We start from the raw sequence: 20,835 nt of genomic DNA, 5'->3' as shown, positions 1-20,835 counted from the left end.
ATAAAAGATAAAAAAAAAACCCTAGAAAAGAATCCAGACAACAAAACAAGATTGAACAAATCAAGGAATCAAATAAAAGACTATGGAGAGAAAAAATCACCAGAAAAATTCTCTTATTCTCTCAGAAGGCTTTGTTTGACGAGCGAAGTGAAAACAAGCCCCCCTATTATTATAGAAGATCGGATAAATACTTTGGAGGGAGATGTGACCCGATTGGGAACCTTTGAGGTTTGAAACATCCAATCCAAAACTAAAACTAAAAACTCTAAAAACAAAATAAGAGAAAAATCAAAGATGTTTCAGAAAAATACTTGTAGTCATTAATCATATTTAAAGATTTAAAGAAAAATCCAAGAATAGGAGAAGAGGGACTTACAGGAAAGATAATTAAAGGGTTGGAGAGGGAAATGGGTTGAAAAAAAAAGAGTGAGAGAGAGAACATGAGACAGAGGAAGATAAGGAGATTCACCCAAGAAAATAGCGCCAAAATATATCAAGAGTGGCTGGCATTTTAGAAAAATCCCGCTACTATATGCATCCATTTGGAGGGTTTTTTCTCACAATCGTCGTTGCTTGTGTCTCTTTGGAGGCGTATTTAAAAAAATGACGTTGTTTGAAACTCTATAGTGACCCTTTTTTTAAAGGCACCCCTAATACTGTTTTATCGTCGACAGTTCACAAAACTGTCGAATAAAATCACCTTAAAAGCCTATTATTTTTGTAGTGTTACATGTCATCTTTGGAGTCCAAAAAATTGAATTATCGTCAAAAATGAAAATAATGTCAATTTTAGGGTCCCACTAGGTAAAAAAAAAAAAAAATTTTACTAGAGACAAAATTTATAGAAATTGACCATACCATTATATCCAAAACAAAAAATTAGATAAAATAGAGTATTCACTCGTTACTTTTGAAGCCTGGACGGTCAAGTTATCGTCAAACAAAACAATAGGCAAAATACCGAAATTATTCCAAAATTTTATATAAATAAATTTTTAAAAAAATTTTACTATTCATTTTCATTTTAAATAACCCAAAACCAGCCAAGACGTTTTTTTTTTTTTAAATCTTTTTTTCTCTGATTTTCAAACTCAGATCTGTCGCGAAGAGATCGTTGTTAACTTTCGTTGTAGAAGGGAAAAAGGTTCGTAGCCTTGACATCTACAAACCCACCTAACTTCTTTTCATTCCATCTTCTCTTTCACCTCGTATCATCAAAAATAAGCCGTATATATATACGAGGGTTTCATAATTTCGACCTTAGATTTCATCTATTTTAGGGTCAAACCGTCCTCCATTGTAGAAGAAAGAAAGGACGACGGCATCGAGATCTTTGAAATCACCGAGCCAGACTCAAAAATTAGCCATCTCAAAATTCAATCCGTCTTAATTTTCGTGTCAATCATCTCGATTTCCATGCACGTGCTTCTATTATCTAGTATAGAGATAGTAAGGAACTCTCAATTTCTATTCATAATCGTAGATTGTGAAAATTGCATTTAGGATTTTATCAAAAACTTGTGATATGTTTTCAAAAATTTAGAATTTAATTGGTTATTTTAAATTCGCGTCAGAACTTGCATCTTTGATATGTTTAATTATATTTTACAATAAATTATATGTGGGTAGGATATTTCACTAGGTTATTTTCGTTTGTTTGGTCCTGTGCACCATTCAGACCCTGTTTTGATCTAAATTTTATACTTTTTTAATGTTATTGATAAAAATGAATTTCATATTTGGAAAATGATTTAATATTCAATAAACTCATATTGAGTTGATGAATATCAGAAATTGGATATTTTGTTTTAGATATTAAAAACTGTAAAAATCATAAAAAATATATGAAACGGTAAAATGTTAGAGTCACACCCGAGGGGTGATGTCTACATTTTACATTGTTGTGTTGTGTAGGTTAGTGAACGGATATCCAGGGATAATGTTACTGGTTGCATGTTTATTTACTTTCTATTAACGCGAGGCGCTGTTTACTTTTCTATTCTATTATTTATTTTAGGCCGGGTGGACACAATTGCATGGTAGGAAACTGGATATCCATTCTCAACTTTGTATTGTTAATTTCTCTTTTATTTTCAAATGAAAGTAATATATATATATATATATATATATATATATATATATATATATATATATATATGTAGTTATTTTGTGAGCTGTTAAAGAGTTTGTGAATGCTTGAAGAGATAGTACGTCATATCATCCGAAGTGGTGTACTATCCTGGGATGTACGGTAATGACAATCAAACTCATACGTGGTACAGAAAGTGTATGATAGTGAAGTCACAACTAGAATCCAGGTTTATTCCTCTCTATCTTTACTAGTGAACTTGTAATGTAAAGGTGGTTGTATATGAATGGTTTATATATTTTGGAATCATATGCACGCCTGATAGGCATAGACGAAGATGATTAGTCAATGATCACTAACAATCTATAGTAGTCAAACATTTTAACACATCGAAAAGAGACTCATTGCTTACGGTCACGTCAAACGGCCAACTTGAGACGGATATATAACTCCACAAGTGTGATAAATAGCGACCAACCACAAAATCAGGAACTACTACTTTATTATAAAACATCATGTCCCTACTAGGAGCGATCCAATCGTGAATTCTAACTCTCTAATTCCACTACTTCACTATTGTGTATTATGTATCTGTTACCTTATTTTAATATATAAAATAAAATGCATGTTTAATGTTTTCATTTGATCAATTAGATTTGTATAAAAAGAGAATGTTATAGTAAGTAATACTGATCAATATAATGTGAGTTTTAAAATGTTTAGTTGCTCATCCCTTACTATATGTATCAGTTAATCGTAGTTTCTTCTGTAAAATTTTACATATTTTAAAAGAATTCAGTATGTTTATTCGTTCATATTAGGAGAGGTTATTGGCAGAAATTGTTTACTTCCCTACTTGGTAACCATTGTTACTCACCCTTTCCTTCTCTATTTTTTTTGTTTCAGATCCAGAACTTTGCGAGGTAGGTGTAGAACACGAATGAGGACTATCTGGTAGGTCAAATACATGACCAAGTCCCTTACTTGGTAAGTATTGGGGTTATACCCCTCTAGTGGTGTTAATTTGTATAGGTAGTATTATGGATTTTGTACTGAGCGTTAGGACTTTTGTTAGAGTGAGGAGTTTTGTAAAATCTTGTGTTTTAGTTATCCTTCCGCACTCTCATCTATCGTACGTTATTAGATGTATTTAGGCTTACGCTAGTTATTATATTTTGTATGTATATACAGAATAATATATGTCGTCTATCAAATGCAGGTTGATTGCCTTGGAGTGATAACATAAACAGAGGAGACCATGCAGAAATTTCGAGGCGCCACCTTATGCCTCGAGATCTGACATGGGATTTTGTGTTAGCATTTGGAGGGGCGCCACAAATAGTATAAACGATAAGAGCATTGAGGAATAACAATTAATCTTATTGCCTCAGTTATGGCAAGTGAATGTCCCAATACTTGTGGAATCCCACCGATATATCCAAATTTTTTGGCTAGGCTAATAAGCTATACTGGGGTGACTATTTTTACTATTCAGGTTGGTTTAGTGACCAAAGCCTTAAGACATGGTCCATTATTTATGGTGATCAATCGTTCGACGATTGAAGAATATCTAATGCCCACTAAATAATCTATAAGTAGTACCTCTCGAGCATATATACCACTTTGGTAATCAAGTGATCCTCAAACATCTATAGTCTTTCACAACAACTACTATTGCAATACAATTGTTTGCTATTAAATATAGAAAAGAATATCTCTGATTTCAGGAAGGACACTGATTTCAGGGCATCACATACTACCAAGGAGATCGTAAATCTCTAAAATTATCCAAAATAACTTGTCACTCCAACAAAAATTTTCAAACCAACAATCAGTCGCAAAACTAGAATAATAAAAAAAAATCAAATTAGAATTAAATTCCAAAGCCAGATTTATACTTTGGTTTAAAACTTATCAAATTTCTATTTTTTTTCTTGTTCCAACTAAACTTCATACTTGATACTCAACATTCATAAATAAAAAATACAAAATAAAAGATTATGGATGAATTTTGGAACTAATATAACTAGAAATAAATTAGACAATTAAAAAAAAATTGAAGGAAAAAAAAAAAAAAAAACTCAAATATTCTTGTTATTCAAAAGAAATGTAAACTGTCTATCTAGAATGACTACAAGTTTCTATAATTCTCTTAAGACCTTGCAGAAGGTAATCTTCATAATGTATTCTTTCTTTTTTTTTTGTCTTCTAGCTTTCTTCACAAATAACCTCCAAAGTTATTTTTTTCATTAACTCTCGAAATTTGGACTTTATTCCAAGTCTTAACTTATGGAAAATTTCCAAATTGACTTCTCTACTTAAGATTTGAACTAATAAAAAGATACAAAGTGAGTTTGAAAACAATTGGATTGAAGGTTAAAGAAAATGAATTTGATTTGAAAAAGATTGAAGTAAGTCCAAAATGAAGATCTACCTTATAAAATTGATGTTGGTTTTCCTTCTCTAAAAGCCTTTGCAATTGAAACTACACTTAACCAATTTCTCAACCAATGTATACGTTCCCTCTTCTTCTTGATATATATATATATCTTTTCTGTGTTAACATGTCTCAAACTTTCACTCCATTGTTTAAAATTTAGCTACCAATGGTTGGTTCAGGTTGTAAAAAGTTGAAGATAGAGGTGAATATGGTAGAGATTTTCTTCAGTGAAGAGGTTGAAGAAAGTGAAGATATGAGTTCTTATATGGGAGGGTTGAAGAAAATGTGTTTGGGATTTTGTTTGGAAGACTTGAAATCAAAAGAGTGTTATGATTTTATTTTTTTTCTTAGATTTGTGTTACTAATCTTAACATCAATTCATTTTACATTCATACAAGGAGCTCTCATAGAAGAAGGTTGCATGCACCAACCACCTAGTTTTGTTGATCCTCATTGTCCTTATCATTTGTCTAGGTAACATAAATTATTATATGTCATCATTATTTCTCCTTGAGTTTGGTTTTTCGTGCAGTCATTTTGATAATTCCATGTTTATTAGTCGTAATTCTTGGGGTATGATTATTTTACTTCTTTTTGTTGATAACATTATAATTACTGAGGATTTTGCTGCTAATACTGCTTCACTTATTCTCAGCTTAGGTCTAGTTTTGACATGAAAAACTTGGGTGATTTACATTTCTTCTTGGCACAAAGGTGTCTCATCATGATAAAAAATTTGGAGCTTAAGCAACCAAAATATATTCTTGGCCTTTTATATCGTACAACTATTTGAGGCTAAGCCTCTTTTTGCCTCTATAGATACGTGATTCTTGATTACAAAGGATTGGAGTCACCGCCATTCATATTGTAGGAAGGTGTGAATGGTCACCCGATATACATTTTTTGAAAAAGTGATACTTTGGCGTTTAGTGACTCACGATGGATAAGATACCGATTTAACCTTGAGATCGGGGTAAGCGGTTCGATTGGAGAAAAGGAAAGGTGTTAGGCACCATTTTCTTCTTGTCAAGTGGCGGTAACCTCAACTCAACTCGATCAATTTTTTGGATAAAAAAGTACATAAAATGAAATGTCACGTGTCGACAATTTGTACATTAAGTAGGGATTTATTTTTAGTTTGATTATATGATCATTTCATTGAGGGAAATGATCCTTATAAACATTTGCCTTGAGGACTACATATGATTTGGAAAAATATTGGCCAAGGTTGAGGGTCCATTCTCATGAGTTGAGAAACAACCACATATATATTGCCTCAAAACAATTTAAAGATTAAAATTGATTTTGTTTTGAATGTGATTACAACCCTTATACTTTCGACCGAACTGAAGTCCGATCTACCGTAGATAAGAGAGGGGTAGCATCACATCCTAAGTCTTTCTAAAATAAAATTAAAGAGAATGAGGGAGATAATAGAAGAAGAAGGAGGTGGAAAGGGTAAAGAGAGAGAGAAGGGGGGTTTTGAACCCACCTTGAAGCTTCAATCTTCTTATCTTCTTCTTCTTAGATTCTTCTTCTTTATGTCCTTAGTGGTTTATCAGAATGTCAATTTTTTGTGTGATTGAAGAAGTAGAGAAGAGATGATGAGATAATTGAGTTGAGTGAAGTATTTTTTATGTAAGACTTGGGAAAGAGAATTGGTAACCATTTTTTAAAGGGGATGGGAGTATTTATAGGTGTTGGGAAGATATTTTAGGGTTATAATGGGATGAATTGTTGGGAGAGTATATAATGACATAGGTTTTGAAGGTGAAAGGTATGAAATTTAGAGTAGAGGGGAGGGTAATTGTGTAATAAGTAAAAATGAGTAATGTTTGGATCCAAATAATTTGGATCTTACCTAATCTATTTGGGTGGAGTGTTTGGTGAGGTGAGATGAGTGATGTGTGATAGAGAGAATGAAGGTGTAAGGTGTTTGGTATTTGATTGAGTGTTAGGTTGATTGAAGAGGTAATGTGTTCAGATTTAGGAGAATGGGTTGTGTAAGGGATTGGTTGATTGGATTTTGAGAGAGTTGAAGAGATGATGACATGTGTCAAAAAGAATGAGAGATGGGTTGATTAGATAAGTTGATTGGTAAGAAGGAGTGTTAGATTGGATATGAGGGGTGTGGGTTTGGTGTGTAAAAAATGGATTTGTAAGTGATGATAAGGGGGGTGTGAGTTGGTGGAGTGTTTAGAAAAAGGTGATGGGTTAGGGTATAGGAGGTATGGGTAGTGATGTGGGTGGTTGGTTGTGTTAGAGAAGGGTGAGGTGGGTACGTTAGGGAAGAATATGGGTTGAGATGATTTTTAGAGAGAAGTGATGTAAGTAGATAGATTCTTAGAGAAAAATAATGGGGGTGGGTAGTTGGATGAGGGAGGTGAGATGGGATGATGACATATGTCATTTTTTATGATTAAAATGGTGATTGGTTGATATGAATAATGGTTGGTGGGTTAGGGTTATGGGTATGAAGGTGGATTGGATATGGATAATGGTTTGTGGGCTTTTAATGTATTGGACTTGGGTTATGAAAGGTTGTATGTTATTTGGGATTGGTTAGGGTCATTTTGGAAATGGATTTTTGAAGGTGGGTAGGTTGTATGATTTTAGTTGATGCGAGATTAGATTTAGGTAAGATGAGAAATGCATTTTAGTAAATCGAGGGTTTGTGGGCCTTAGACAGGCTAAGGATATTTTAATTCGGGAGCGGAGCGATGAAGGTTATGGAGGGTGGTGGGTATCCTAAGTATCATTTTGCATTTCTTTATCTTTTTAGGGATTTTGTGAATCATCGAATCGATCAAAATGCCACGTGTTAACGAATTGGGCTTTTTAGGTCCATTGGCAAGTTTTATTAGAAATTTGGCATTTTTTAATTTTGAAAGTGGAGCGGTGAAGGTACGTCAAATCTTTTTAGGTGGGCCCACTAGACCCTTAGGGGTCTTAGGATCTTCCAAATCGATCAAAATGTCGCATTTCATTGATTTGGGCCTTTGATGCCCATTGGCAAATTTTGTTAAAAAAACGGTATTTTTTTGTCCTTTCGAGTAGGGGCCCGTTCAAATTGAGGTGTCGACAACTTCTGTCACTTTTGGCTCCAAATTATCATCTTACGAGGGAAAATCGATTCTTGATATTCAAGAGTATCGGAGTATAGTTGGCGTCCTCCAATATTTTACAATGACTCGTCCAGACATTATGTACGCAATCGATTAAGCTTGACAATCCATCTATGCTTCCATTTTTGCTTCTCACATTGCAGTTAAATGAATCTTACAATACCTTTAAAGCTTTTTAGGACATGGCCTTCCCTTCTCCTCATCTTCCAATTATTCCATTAATACGTACATCTTATATTGATTGGGTTGGTTGCTCTCATGATAGGCACTCTTTATCTAGTTCGTGCATTTTTATTAGTCTTAATTAGGGTTGGAACTTGAACGAGGTTGGGTTGGGTTAGGGATCAACCCGTGTCCGACTCACACTTGATAAACATCCACTCGTGCCCGTGCCTAACCTGATCTCAAGTATAAAATGCTCAACCCAAGCCCAACACAAGTCGGATTGGTCGGGTAAGTCAAGTTCGTTCATTCCTCATTAATACTAGATAACTTAAAAGATAAGTAGTATGGTAAAAAAATATAAAATTTACAATTATTTATCCTAAAAAGATGATGATAATTAACTAAAGTTAGAATTGTGAATGAGAAAGAAACAACGATATATAAAAATATTTTTAAATTATAACCATATTAAGTTTGGGTATGGACAAATCGGGCAAAGTTCGGGATTGGACAATCTATGACTATGCTGAAATCCAACCAGATTTCATTCAATCAAATTTCTTTTTTACCTGAACCCTACCTAATTATATCCAATCCTGACCCAAGGTCGGGTTGAACCCATCGGATTTAGGTTTGACCCACCCAAGTTGTAGTCCGAGTCTTAATCTCATTTCATGATTTTTCAAGAAGCAACCAACTATCTCCATGTCTAGTGTAAAAATTGAATAAAATGATTGACATTGTTGTCGAATTAACTTTAATTTAACATCTTTTCCATGTTCAAGGTATCTCTTCTCGCTTTCCTTTAGTTTTTTATTGTGACAATGTTAGTGCCACATATATTGCCTTCAATCCGATTTTCCATGCTTGCACCAAGCATTTAGAAATTGATAAACACATTGTACGTGGACAATTCGTGTTCTATTTGTCCCAAGCCATGGCCAACTTGGTGATCTATTCACCAAAGGCCTAGCATCGAGGCGTTTTGTTTTTTTTCGGCAAGACATTCATTTGCATGTCTTTATAAAGAGAAATATAGAAGCCTTAGTTGTGTAAGAGAGGGACCAATTCTTCAAACTTCTTCAACATTAAATATCACTCAAAGATTTATTTTATGGCTCACAAAGCAATATAAGCCCTTATTTTCTCTTTTATGTTCAGCTAATAGATTCATCATGACTTTCATATATTAAATATAAATAACAGAAAAAATTGAATGAATCAAAACAAAAGGAAAGAGAATACAATAATCATACATAAAAGAAACTAAGAAGTCCAAATTATCTATCTATATATATATATATATATATATATATATATATATATATATGGGAAATGTTCAGCAACAAACATTTTGGCAAAACATTTTTCAAAACATGGGTTAGAGGTTTTGGAATGGGCTGATTTTTGGTGAGGATGATCTCTACGGTGAGGAGATCATCATCACCAAAAATCAGCCCATTCCAAAACTTCTAACCCCATCAAAAATGGTTTGCAAAAAATGGACGGTCCACGATTTTTCAACTTGTAAACTGGGACTAGAAGTTTTGGAATGGGCTGATTTTTGGTGATGATGATCTCCTCACCGTAGAGATCATCGTCACCAAAAATCAGCCCATTCCAAAATCTCTAACTCATGTTTTGAAAAATGTTTTGCCAAAAAGTTGGCCATTGAACGCCCCCCATATATATATATGGGAAATGTTCAACAACAAACATTTTGGCAAAACATTTTTCAAAATATGGGTTAGAGGTTTTGGAATGGGCTGATTTTTGGTGAGGATGATCTCTACGGTGAGGAGATCATCATCTCCAAAAATCAGCCCATTCCAAAACTTCTAACCCATCAAAAATGGTTCACAAAAAATGGACGGTCCACAATTTTTCAACTTGTAAACATGGGGCTAGAAGTTTTGGAATGGGCTGATTTTTGGTGAGGATGATCTCCTCACCGTAGAGATCATCCTCACCAAAAATCAGCCCATTCCAAAAAGAGATCATCCTCACCAAAAATCAGCCCATTCCAAAACCTCTAACCCATGTTTTGAAAAATGTTTTGCCAAAATGTTTGTCAAAATGTGTGTTGCTGAAAGGGACCCTATATATATATATATATATATATATATATATATATATATATATATATATATATATATATATATATATATATATATATATATATATATATATATATGGGAAATGTTCAGCAACAAACATTTTGACAAACATTTTGGCAAAACATTTTTGAAAATATGGGTTACAGGTTTTGGAATGGGCTGATTTTTGGTGAGGATGATCTCTACAGGGAATAGATCATCATCACCAAAAATCAGCCCATTCCAAAACTTCTAACCCATCAAAAATGGTTTACAAAAAATGGACGGTCCACGATTTTTCAACCTGTTAACATGGGGCTAGAAGTTTTGGAATGGGCTGATTTTTGATGAGGATGATCTCCTCACCGTAGAGATCATCCTCACCAAAAATCAGCCCATTCCAAAACCTCTAACCCATGTTTTGAAAAATGTTTTGCCAAAATGTTTGTCAAAATGTTTGTTGCTGAAAGGGACCCTATATATATATATATATATATATATAAACTCAAAATTTTATGTGTTAACAAACTACATATATGGATCACAATCCCCACACACACACCATATGCCCCCTGACGTGGCATGTGTTAGAAGAATAGATTCTTTTCCTCGGGTTACAGAACTGCACACATTTATGGGGATGTACACTTTGTGTATCCCAAGGGGAAAAATCTATGGTTCTAACCCATGCCATGTCAGGGGGCATGTGTCAGAAGTGGGGGCCCTGATCTAAGATCAAAACAATACGAGATTAATTTTTATTTGAATTTTTTTTACTTCTCTTTTCAAATGAGGGTGGTTGATGATGACAGGAGTTGTGGAAACAAATTGGGTTTTGATTGTTTCTTGCCTTGAATACATGGTCCATTATTTATGTTATTTCACTATCCTTTCAAAATGGGCAAATATCTCTTTCTAAAATGCTAGTCTTCAATCTAGTTGCATGAACTATCAAGTATTCATACCTTTCAAAAATGGGTGATTTAGACATGCCCATCAACCTTTTGGTGAATATATGAGATGCCCACTATGTCTCTAAAATGATGGCATGCTCCTTGACCTTGGTCTACTTTAAAAGATTAATAATAAAATAATTGAAATACCCCCAACTTTCTAACCCTAAGTACAAAATATGATTTTTTTTTTGTTTTGTTTTTGTTTTTGTTTCTTTTTATAAATGAAGATCTTTTATTAAGAAGAGGGCATGGTTGGGATGACTAAACAAATATACAAAGAAAGAAAAAAATAAAACTAAACACGCCCAAGCCTAACACAAAGATAATTACATGAAAATATTAATAACCCAATCTATAGGTGCTAACTAGCTTAGTCAGTAAAGACTTTGGGTTATGATATCAGAGACTTGGTTCATATCCTGCCAACACCGAATTATTGAATTCTATAAAAATATGTTTATCGATAAAAAAATAAATCTCATTTTCCAAAGAAGTCTTCAAAGGAAATCCCTTTTGACTCCTACAATTTTTTGTTTTGAAGAAAGACAAGATCAAAGATTGAAAAGAAAATCTCTTAAAACAAACTTTCCTTGCCTTCAAATATTCAAGCATTTCTTTCTTTCCAAATCTCCCCAATGAAAAGCAAAGGGTAAAAGGGTTGTAAAGTTTTTTATTAGTGCTCATAAGCCATAATCAAGCAGGGGCCATCTCTCAAGCAGCCCACAAATGGAAGGAATGCATTGAGAGATGCCATATGACTTTTGGAGGAGTAAAAGATGATCGAATCTTGCGTAGAATTTGTATGTTGTTTAAATTGAAATTGAAAATGAGAGCTTGAAAATGACATGCTTTTTGAAGAATAATCAAGTGTTTTCGTCTAAAAGTTGAAGACGACGGCATTTAGGTCATTTTAATAAGTCTTTTTTTTTTTTTGTAGAAGACTTAGGTCAAGGGAGTATGTCATCAATTTGAAAAGCATGGGCGGTATTTCAAATATTCACCAAAACATGAAGGTGTCTATCTAAATCACCCATTTTTTTAATTTTTACTCTTCTTTTCTAACTTGTTGGCAGGAGTCTAGAGTTTTGAGTCTTTTGACCCATTTCTCTTATATTTTTAGTCGTTTCGAATTTTGATTCTCTTCGAAATTGGCTCAATTTTTTTGAAAATATCAAAAACCCAAATCTTGTTTTCAACTTTGCGGTTCAAAAAGTACAATTTTCCCAATCGGTTCAAGGGTTAGTAGAGGTAGAGAGATTTGGAGGAAAAATATGAAGAGGATTGGTTCTAGTTTCTGTTTTCAAAATGGTAAATTTTTGTACCATTTATGTTTGTTCTCTTTTTTGGTCTGATTAATTTCCCATTCCAGTTTAATTATCAGTCATCACTCCATTGAAAATGTTAACGCTGCTTTGATGCTTTTGGTCGATTATTCTAATTTTTATTTGTATGTGTTACATCATGATGAGGTTGATTTTGAGTAATTTCCCATTTCAGTTTAATCATGGATAATTGCTAATCACTCCATTCAAATGTTTATGCTGTTTTGGTAGGGTAGATTAATTTTAATCTGCATGTGTTACAAGATGTTTGGATTCTTATTCTGTTTTTATAAATTTATCATGAATAAGTGAGGGGTCGATTTTGACTGATTTTCCATTCCATTTTAGTCACTCCATTCAAATAGTAATGCATGTTTGGGATTCTAGGTGGAGTAATTTTATTTTCATGATGTTTGAATTTTTATTCCATATTTATATATATAGATATGTGTGTGTGAGGAGCTGATTTTGACTAATTTCTTGTTCCAATTGAAGTCAATGAACTTTAACCACACCTCTGCTCTTCTTGCCCGAGTTGACTACGTCGAAATGTTCACCACATAAGTGGTTATACTTAGATTATCTAGAATAGACGTAGTCTATCCCCTTCGTATAGTAGGGTACAGCGAGGCAAGATCTCGCTTAGGCACTTGTTTTGACCAAGAAGTGCAATTGATATACTTAGATACCTCTCGTCTAGAATAGACGTAGTCTATCCCCCTCGTACAGTAGGGTACAGCGGGGCAAGATCTCGCTTAGGCACTGGTTTTGACCAAGAAGTGCAATTGGTATACTTAGATTATCTTTTACATACCTATGGGTACGAGTCAAGAGTTGTAGCTTTCATAAATGGTTTGGCATCCCACGAGGGGACCGACCACGTATTAGTACTACGTTGGCAATCAGGACATGTGACTGTGTGCCTCACAATAGGTCAAAGGCTCAGCTCGCTCCAGCCTAGGTGCATCAATATACCTCTCAGAATCACTTGATCAGACAGTATTGATGTCCCAGTTTGATATACCCTAAGGTATGTGACTGGAGTTGTGGTATTCATGAATGATGTTGCATCTCCGAAGAGACCGGGCCACGCACTAGTGGCACGTTGGCTATATAGGACGTGTAAGTACGCAAAACAGTAAACGTGCATATAGGTGTGCAACACAGGGTGAGGTGTGCCCGGGGCCTTTTTCAAACAAATGGGCCCATGGGTCCAATCAAATCAATCATTATAACATGAATCACATGAATATTTAATCAACACCATTCTAATCACATAGATATTTAATCAAGATTAACAGCATTCTAAACACATGATTAAAGATAAGCATATCAAGCATATATCCATGTTAGAAGTAAACATTTAATCCAACATATTTCTTTATGTGTTTCAATCAAGGGTTACTTGAGTGACCTTAAATAAATTGAGATTTAAGAGAATATCGAATTAAGGATAGAGTGGTAATTGTTGGAACACATAAGGATTTTACAAGACTCGACCAATTGATTTTACTATTTTTTTTTAATTTTTTAAATTAAAACAAAAAAAAAAATCCCAATTTAAAATGGCCAAAAAAAATCCAGCCTCTAAACCGATTTTTTATTAAAGAGAGAGGAAAAAAAAAAAAAACCAACACACCCCAAATCGACTTTCACATGGAAATTCCTTAATTAAAAATCAACAAATGGTGTAGAAAATCTAATTTTAAACTTTGATTGCGAAAATCCCCATTTTTTATTTTGATGTTTGATCGAACACATGTTCTAATTAGTGCCAATGATGGAATAAAGATTCCACGTGTTCAATAGGATTTGGAGTCCATGCTAAGAATTTCGTGAAATGTATTCTTGATAATTTAAGCGGACTGATTTCAGTTTAAAAATAAAATAGAACAAAAATCAACACCCCCAATTTTTCACTACTAAGTAATAAGAAAAATGGCCAAAAACATGTATTATTTTGATTTTTTTTTTATATAAAAATGTCCCCACATTTAAATCTTGTGAATTAGAATTGCAACTTCATCGGATGGTTCCAATTTTGCAAGCAGCACCATCGGATTTCAATCCAAACCATCAATGAAGTATAAATCCTAATAACTTCATAAGCATCGATGAACATTAAAAAATACACAAAAATTCCAGCAAATTCAATTTGGGGAAGAAAATTCGTAGATCGATCATCAATTTGGATCAAACAATCTTGTGGTTTGGCCGAACAAACCATATTCAAACGAACACAATAATTAGATCAAGGTTCGAACTATTCTAAGGTACGAAAAAGAAAGCAAACTCGAACATCTTTATGTTCGATTTCATTCTCTCTTCCTGTCCAACTCCCCAAACACATAGAAACCGGCAAAAAAAAAAAAATTCAAATCAACACAGAATTCTTTGGTCGAAGCATCAACCAGTTTTTTTTGTTTGTTTTCTTTAAAAAAAAAAAAAAAAAAAAAAGAAAAACAGCAAAGATAACAGCACATCGTTCTCTTCGGCAAGGAATAAACGATCAAGCTTGAGTGAATCTCCAGAGGAGCCGTCGATTTGAAGCTATGTGCCTCTCCATTGGAGGAACTGATCGGCTGATCTAAACTGATTTCAATCGACTGATTCAAGCTGATTTCAATCGGCCTATGTTAGTAACACTGAAACAGCGTTTTTAAGAAGATGCTGTGGGTTTAAAAAAAATCAATTTTTTATATTGATCTTCACTAATTTCAATCGGCCGAACAGAGAGACCGAATTGGTCTCTTTTAATAACGAAGAAACCATATGAACCAGCGTTGAAAGAAGATGATGTGGCTAAAAAAAATCGATTTTTCTTTGTTGATCTTCGCTGGTTTCAAACGGCTGAAAAAAGAGACCGAATCGGTCTTTGTTAATAACGAAGAAACCATATGAACCAGCGTTGTAAGAAGATGATGTGGTTAAAAATCGATTTTTCTTTGTTGATCTTTGTTGATTTCAATCGGTTGAACAGAGAGACCGAATCGGTCTCTATATGAACTAGCATTTTCTCTTGGAGAAGACGATGTGGAAATAGAAAAAAAAATTTATTTATTACACACCATTCCACATTCTCAAACGATGTTGTTAAGTTGGTGTGTAAACCAAAAGTTAATATCATTATTTATGACGCACCAACTCAAACACCTTGTTGACAGAACCTCAAAACGAAAAAATTTCCTCTCTTTTTTTGTTAAATTTTTTTTTTTTAAATTCCCTCTTGATGTCAATGAACAGCACTACTTTCCTAACCCAAAAAGAATTATTTTATTTACAAAAACTAATTACACACTTTTTTTTAAACTAAAAAAAAATAAAACAATGTCCAATGGTCAATGGCACGCACCCTAAAAAAAATTAAAAAATAAAAATCTACACACGTAAAAATTAAATGCCAATGGTCCACCAATCATCTTATTATCTTCAATAAAACCCACCATTCTGCAATCCTTCATTATTTAGGATCACGTTAGATGACCTTTGATTAACTCACAAGAATAGTATGACGAAGCCAAATATTTAAAATCAAAACACATGCTCAATAATGAAATAAAATAAAAATAAAAGGTAACCAAAAACAAAAATGCAAATAATGAAAAAAATAAACAAAGAATAAATAAATAAATAAATCTAGGTTATTTTAGTGATACTCCCATACTTGGGATTTTTTAACTTTGATCCTCAACGTCCCTAGCGGAGTCGCCACTGAAAGTGCCCTCGATCCGCGGGGTGCGCAGATCCGCTTTTGGCCCTTCAGGTTTGGGAGTCGCCACCTAATTATTACGGTCTAGGAACCGATCAATGACTCTAAACAGATAAAGAACTAATCTAGAATAGGAAAAAAAAAACTAAATTCGGGGATCATGTTACGGGTTGGAAGGTGTTAAGCACCAACCCCGCCCAGCCAAAGCCGGTCTCTACTAATTTCCCAAATAAGTTACATTGCTAAAAAAATCAAGATAATAAAAAAAAGTAAGAAATTATACCTTTCCGATAGTAAAGACCTTGTTCCCTCAGATCCGACAAAAACTGTTCCTTGTACTGTATTTCTTGCTTCGTTCTGTCTCCGAATTTGATTTCTGATCTCCGAGGCAAGGTATCTCCTTTTTTGATCTAGATTCTTCGAGTTTGTTATGGATTTTGGGGTGTTTTTGAAGGGCTTTTAGGTGTTTTTTGGCTAAAATCGAAGGAGGGATGTTAGGTAAGAAGTTAGGACTCCAAAACTATGGCTTATGGGAGGCTATGGGACTTTTAGACCTACTTCTCTTAGGGTTTATGATTTGATACGAAAATAGGGTGTGAGGACTTCTATTTATAGATTTTTTTAGGGGTTGATTTAAATAGAATTAGTGTTTGATTGTAATTCTTTTAGTTAGAGTTGTGTTTTAGTTAGAATTGTTTTAGGTAGAATTATATTTTAATTAGAATTATTTTAGGTAGAGTTGTATTTTAGTTAGAATTCTTTTAGATAGAGTTATTATTTAATAAGAACTCTATTAGGGTTTTGACTTTTAGTCTTATTTGATTGACTTTAGGATTTTGACTTTAGTCTTAATTGATTGACTTTAAGATTTTGACTTTAGTCTTACTTAATTGACTTTAATACCTTGAATTTAGTCTAACTTGATTGACTTTAATTTTTTTGGGGAACCCCTCTCTATTATATTTTTAATTCTTTAGGCCCCCAAATGGAAGGGTCGTTAAAGAAATATCTTGTGAACCCTCAACAATTTTGCTTGAGAGTCCGATTGATCGATTTCTTTGATTCAAAATTTTAAATTAATTTCATTAATATTTCAGTTTAATTATTTAATATTTTATTTATTAATTTCGAAAATTTTAATTATATATTTTGTTAAATTACCGTTTTACCCTCGAAGATGACGTTTTGCATTTTAAGTTGGTTTTTAATGTTCTAGGATGTTTTAGAATCGATTTTTTATAAGGAATTCAATGAAAATATTAGTTTGTGTCATTTATAAAAAAATTTGTGTGAAATGATCGTGAACTCTATGAGGGGCATTTTCGTAATTTTGTCAAATTCTGTGAAAATTGGCGAAATGATTTATTTGATTTTGATTTGGTGTTTTACGTGTTTGAATGAGTTTTCCTAATCGTAACGTAGGCTCTAGGGTTGTTTTGATGTTCGGGGTATTTTGGTAATTTGATCATTTTTAGTAATTTTTATCATGAAGCTTCTTTTTTATCTGCAAGATTATGATTTCTATGGTTTCGAGATTGTATTTTTCTAGCGTAGCATGGTTTCTAAGGTTTTGTCAGTTCGAGATACCTTATCCGAATTTCTGAAACATATCTGGTAACAAAATAAAGCATTGGAATAAACATCCATCATTGGGAATCGTTGTGATTGGGTTGACGAGTTGATTAATCAGGCGGATGCAAAAATGAGGTGTCTACAGATGCCCCTCTTTGGCAGAGGGTTGAAGCAAACTAGATAGCAAATCTATTTTGGTAGATAGTGCGATATCCGAATGCCAAAGCTAGTGACAGTTCATTTTGTAGCCTGATTTAGCAATTCGTCGAGGTGTTCGGATCCTTGAGGGTAAACTCTCCTCGAACTAAAAGATTGTCAAGTCCTTGAGCGCAAACTCTCACTGACGGTGTCAGATCCTTGAATTTTAGAAAATTCTCCTTGACTGATATAACAACTGTGCAAGTGTGTGATTTAAAATATAAGAGATTAAGTTGGAATTGAGTAAAATCTAAGCATAATTTGAATATAAACTGAGCATAATTCCAAGAAAACCTTCGGCAACATCTGAGCATAGTTTCGAGAACACCCTCGGCGGTAACTGAGCATAATGTTGAGAAAACCCTCGGTGGTAACTGAACATAATTCCGAGAAAACCCTCGGCGGCAACTTAGCATAATTTCGAGAAAACCCTCGGCGGTAACTGAGCATAATTCTGAGAAAACCCTCGGTGGCATCTGAGCATAATTTCGAGAAAACCCTCGACGGTAACTGAGCATAATTCCGAGAAAGCCCTCGGTGGTAACTGAGCATAGTTTCGAGAAAACCCTCGGCAGCATCTGAGCATAATTCGGAGAAAACCCTCGGCGGTAACTGAGCATAGTTCCAAGAAAACCCTCGGCGGCATCTGAGCATAATTAACCCTCGGCGGCAACTAAGCATAATTCCGAGAAAACCCTCGGCGGTAATTGAGCATAATTTCGAGAAAACCCTTGGCGATAACTGAGCATAATTCCAAGAAAACCCTCGGCGGTAACTGAGCATAGTTCCGAGAAAACCCTCGGCGACATCTAAGCATAATTCCGAGAAAACCTTCGGCGGTAACTGACAATAATTCCGAGAAAACCCTCGGCGCATCTGAGCAAAATTCCGAGAAAGCCCTCGGCAGCATATGACTGAGTAAAACTAAGACTAAAGGAATAAATCTGGGAAAGAACGATTGAAAATGAATCTGGAAAAGAGGGCTTGGATCTGGAAATGAAGAGATCTGAGACAAAATGAATGTCCTACCTCCTATGTGAGATCCAAAATGCTTTTGTTTGAACCTCGAGGTTTTATCCAAAAGTTTTATGAATTTAAAACCCAAGTTTTTATTTCTTTTGAACCTTAAAAGTTTTTCGAAAAACTGTTATCAAGAGAGTAACCTTAAGTTTGGGGTTCTCATTATCATTACTCAAAAATAAAATGCCCCTAGTTTGACAATGAACATGGCACATCATGCAAAAATTTAAAAAAAAAATGCTCCTAGTATAAGAGGGAAAAGTTATATTAAAGAAGAAAGAAAATGCCTCTTGTATGAAAGTTTGAAATATTTGATTACCACAAGCGCAATAAAGATCCAACTTTTAATTTTGATTAATTTTTTGAAGATTTTGAGTCAGGCTCAAAAGAACAAAATATTTCCTTTTGGGATTCATCATAGAATTCACCATTTTCTCCATTGGTTCACTCGGGGAAGTAAACATTTTCAGATCGATCGTAGACAAGATATTTGTGGCTTCTAAGTCTATGCCTGGTTTAAGCTAAGTATTGAACTTGATTATTCGGACTTCTAATGTTTCAACTCGGACCGCTCTCAGCTTGGGATCTTCTACTATTTTTCTTTGTTGCTCTAACTTTTGCCTAGATCTCCTTTTTCAGGTTTTCAATCTATCGAGCTTGCTCTAGCATTTGCCTAGATCGCATTTTAAGGTTTTCGATCTAGCGAGCTTTTCTTTTTTTTCTTGGCTCTGATTGTTGCCAAAGTTGTCCTTTCAGATTTTCAACCTTGCGAGCTTGCCTTAATTTTTGCTAAGTTACCCTTTTTAGGTTTTCAACTTAGCAGGCTTCATCATTTTTTTATCTTTTTCTTCTCCTCTGAACTTCTAGAGTTACTGTCTAATCATACTTTACTATCTTCCTTGACTTTTCGTACGGTACTCGGGAGGACTTTTATAGGTAAGCTTAGGACTGGATATAAAAAGAAAGAAATTTTGAGGCTCAAAAACCCAAATGCCCCTTGTGTGGCATTTCCTTTTAAATTGCTTTGAATTTTCTTCCCCATTTTGAAGGTATTTTCCTTTTCTTTTGAATTTTTTTCTTGATTTTTTATTGTGTCACTACAACATTTTTCATCTACAATGGCGGTTTATAACAGCGGATCATTTTATCCGTCGTTATATAAGGATTTTTTTACAGCGGATCATATTATTCGCTTCTATAGATAGAGTTTTTTGCAGCGAAAAATTATATCCACCGCTATAGGGACCCCAACATATCCGCACTCTATAGGGTCGTGCTTATTGAGTACATATAGTAGCGGAAAAATGTATCCGCCACTAAAAAATTAAAATTTTGTATATAAAAAGTTCGGTTTAATATGTTCTTTTTGTTAATTTTTTGTAAATGGAATATAGTAGCGGATTTATATGTCCGCCACTACAAAATCAATGTTTTTTTAATATAAAAAGTTTTGATCAGGGAGTTGTTCTCTTTAACAATTTTTTTAAAATTAAATCTAGCAGCGGATTAAGAAATCCGTCACTAAAAAATCAATTCTTTTAATATGAAATAGTCTGTTTAGTCAGTTCTTATTAGCAATTTGTTTTTTAATTTAATATCACAGCGGATAAGTATATCCGCCCCTAAAAAAGTCAAAAAAAATTTTATATGTTCTGTTAAGTGAGTTCTTCTTATATCATTTTTTTTAATTGAATATAGCAGCGGATTTAAATATCCGCCACTAAAAATCATTTTATTTATATAAAAAACTCGGTTTAGTAGGTTCTATCTATCAATTTTGTTAAATTTAAGATAGCAGCGGAATGTATTTTCCGCCACTACAGCTCAATATTTTTATGCTAAAAGCCCTCATTATTATCAAATTATTTTTTAAACTAAATATAGCAGCGGAATATAGTTTCCGCAACTATAGATACAAGATTTCCTATTTAATATGTCGATTTATAACAGCGGTTTCTAATTTCTGCTGCTATAGGGTGAGTTTATTGTAGCGGATACATATATCCACTGCGATAAGTACCATATTAAACGATTTATCTACATATGTTGCTGGAAAACTCTCTAAACGAGAAGTACCCGTGAACTTGTTTTCCCTCTTCTTTCCATTTTCTTCCTCGTTCATTCGCCTATCACTCTCTCTCGT

At 33.8% G+C, this 20,835-nt stretch overlaps 1 protein-coding gene across 1 annotated transcript in view; it reads left to right on the top strand.

Moving 5' to 3' along the window:
- Positions 1 to 20,835, top strand: part of LOC147388129 (U-box domain-containing protein 4-like) — an 82,424-nt gene that overhangs the window by 40,085 nt on the left and 21,504 nt on the right. The window lies entirely within an intron of this gene.

The sequence above is a fragment of the Akebia trifoliata genome, chromosome 13 (genome assembly GCF_017979445.1).
Source record: "Akebia trifoliata isolate Shusen 1 chromosome 13, ASM1797944v1, whole genome shotgun sequence".
NCBI classification, from domain to species: domain Eukaryota; kingdom Viridiplantae; phylum Streptophyta; class Magnoliopsida; order Ranunculales; family Lardizabalaceae; genus Akebia; species Akebia trifoliata.
The sequence above is the reverse complement of the archived record's forward strand: the minus strand, read 5'-3'. Positions and strand labels throughout refer to the sequence as shown.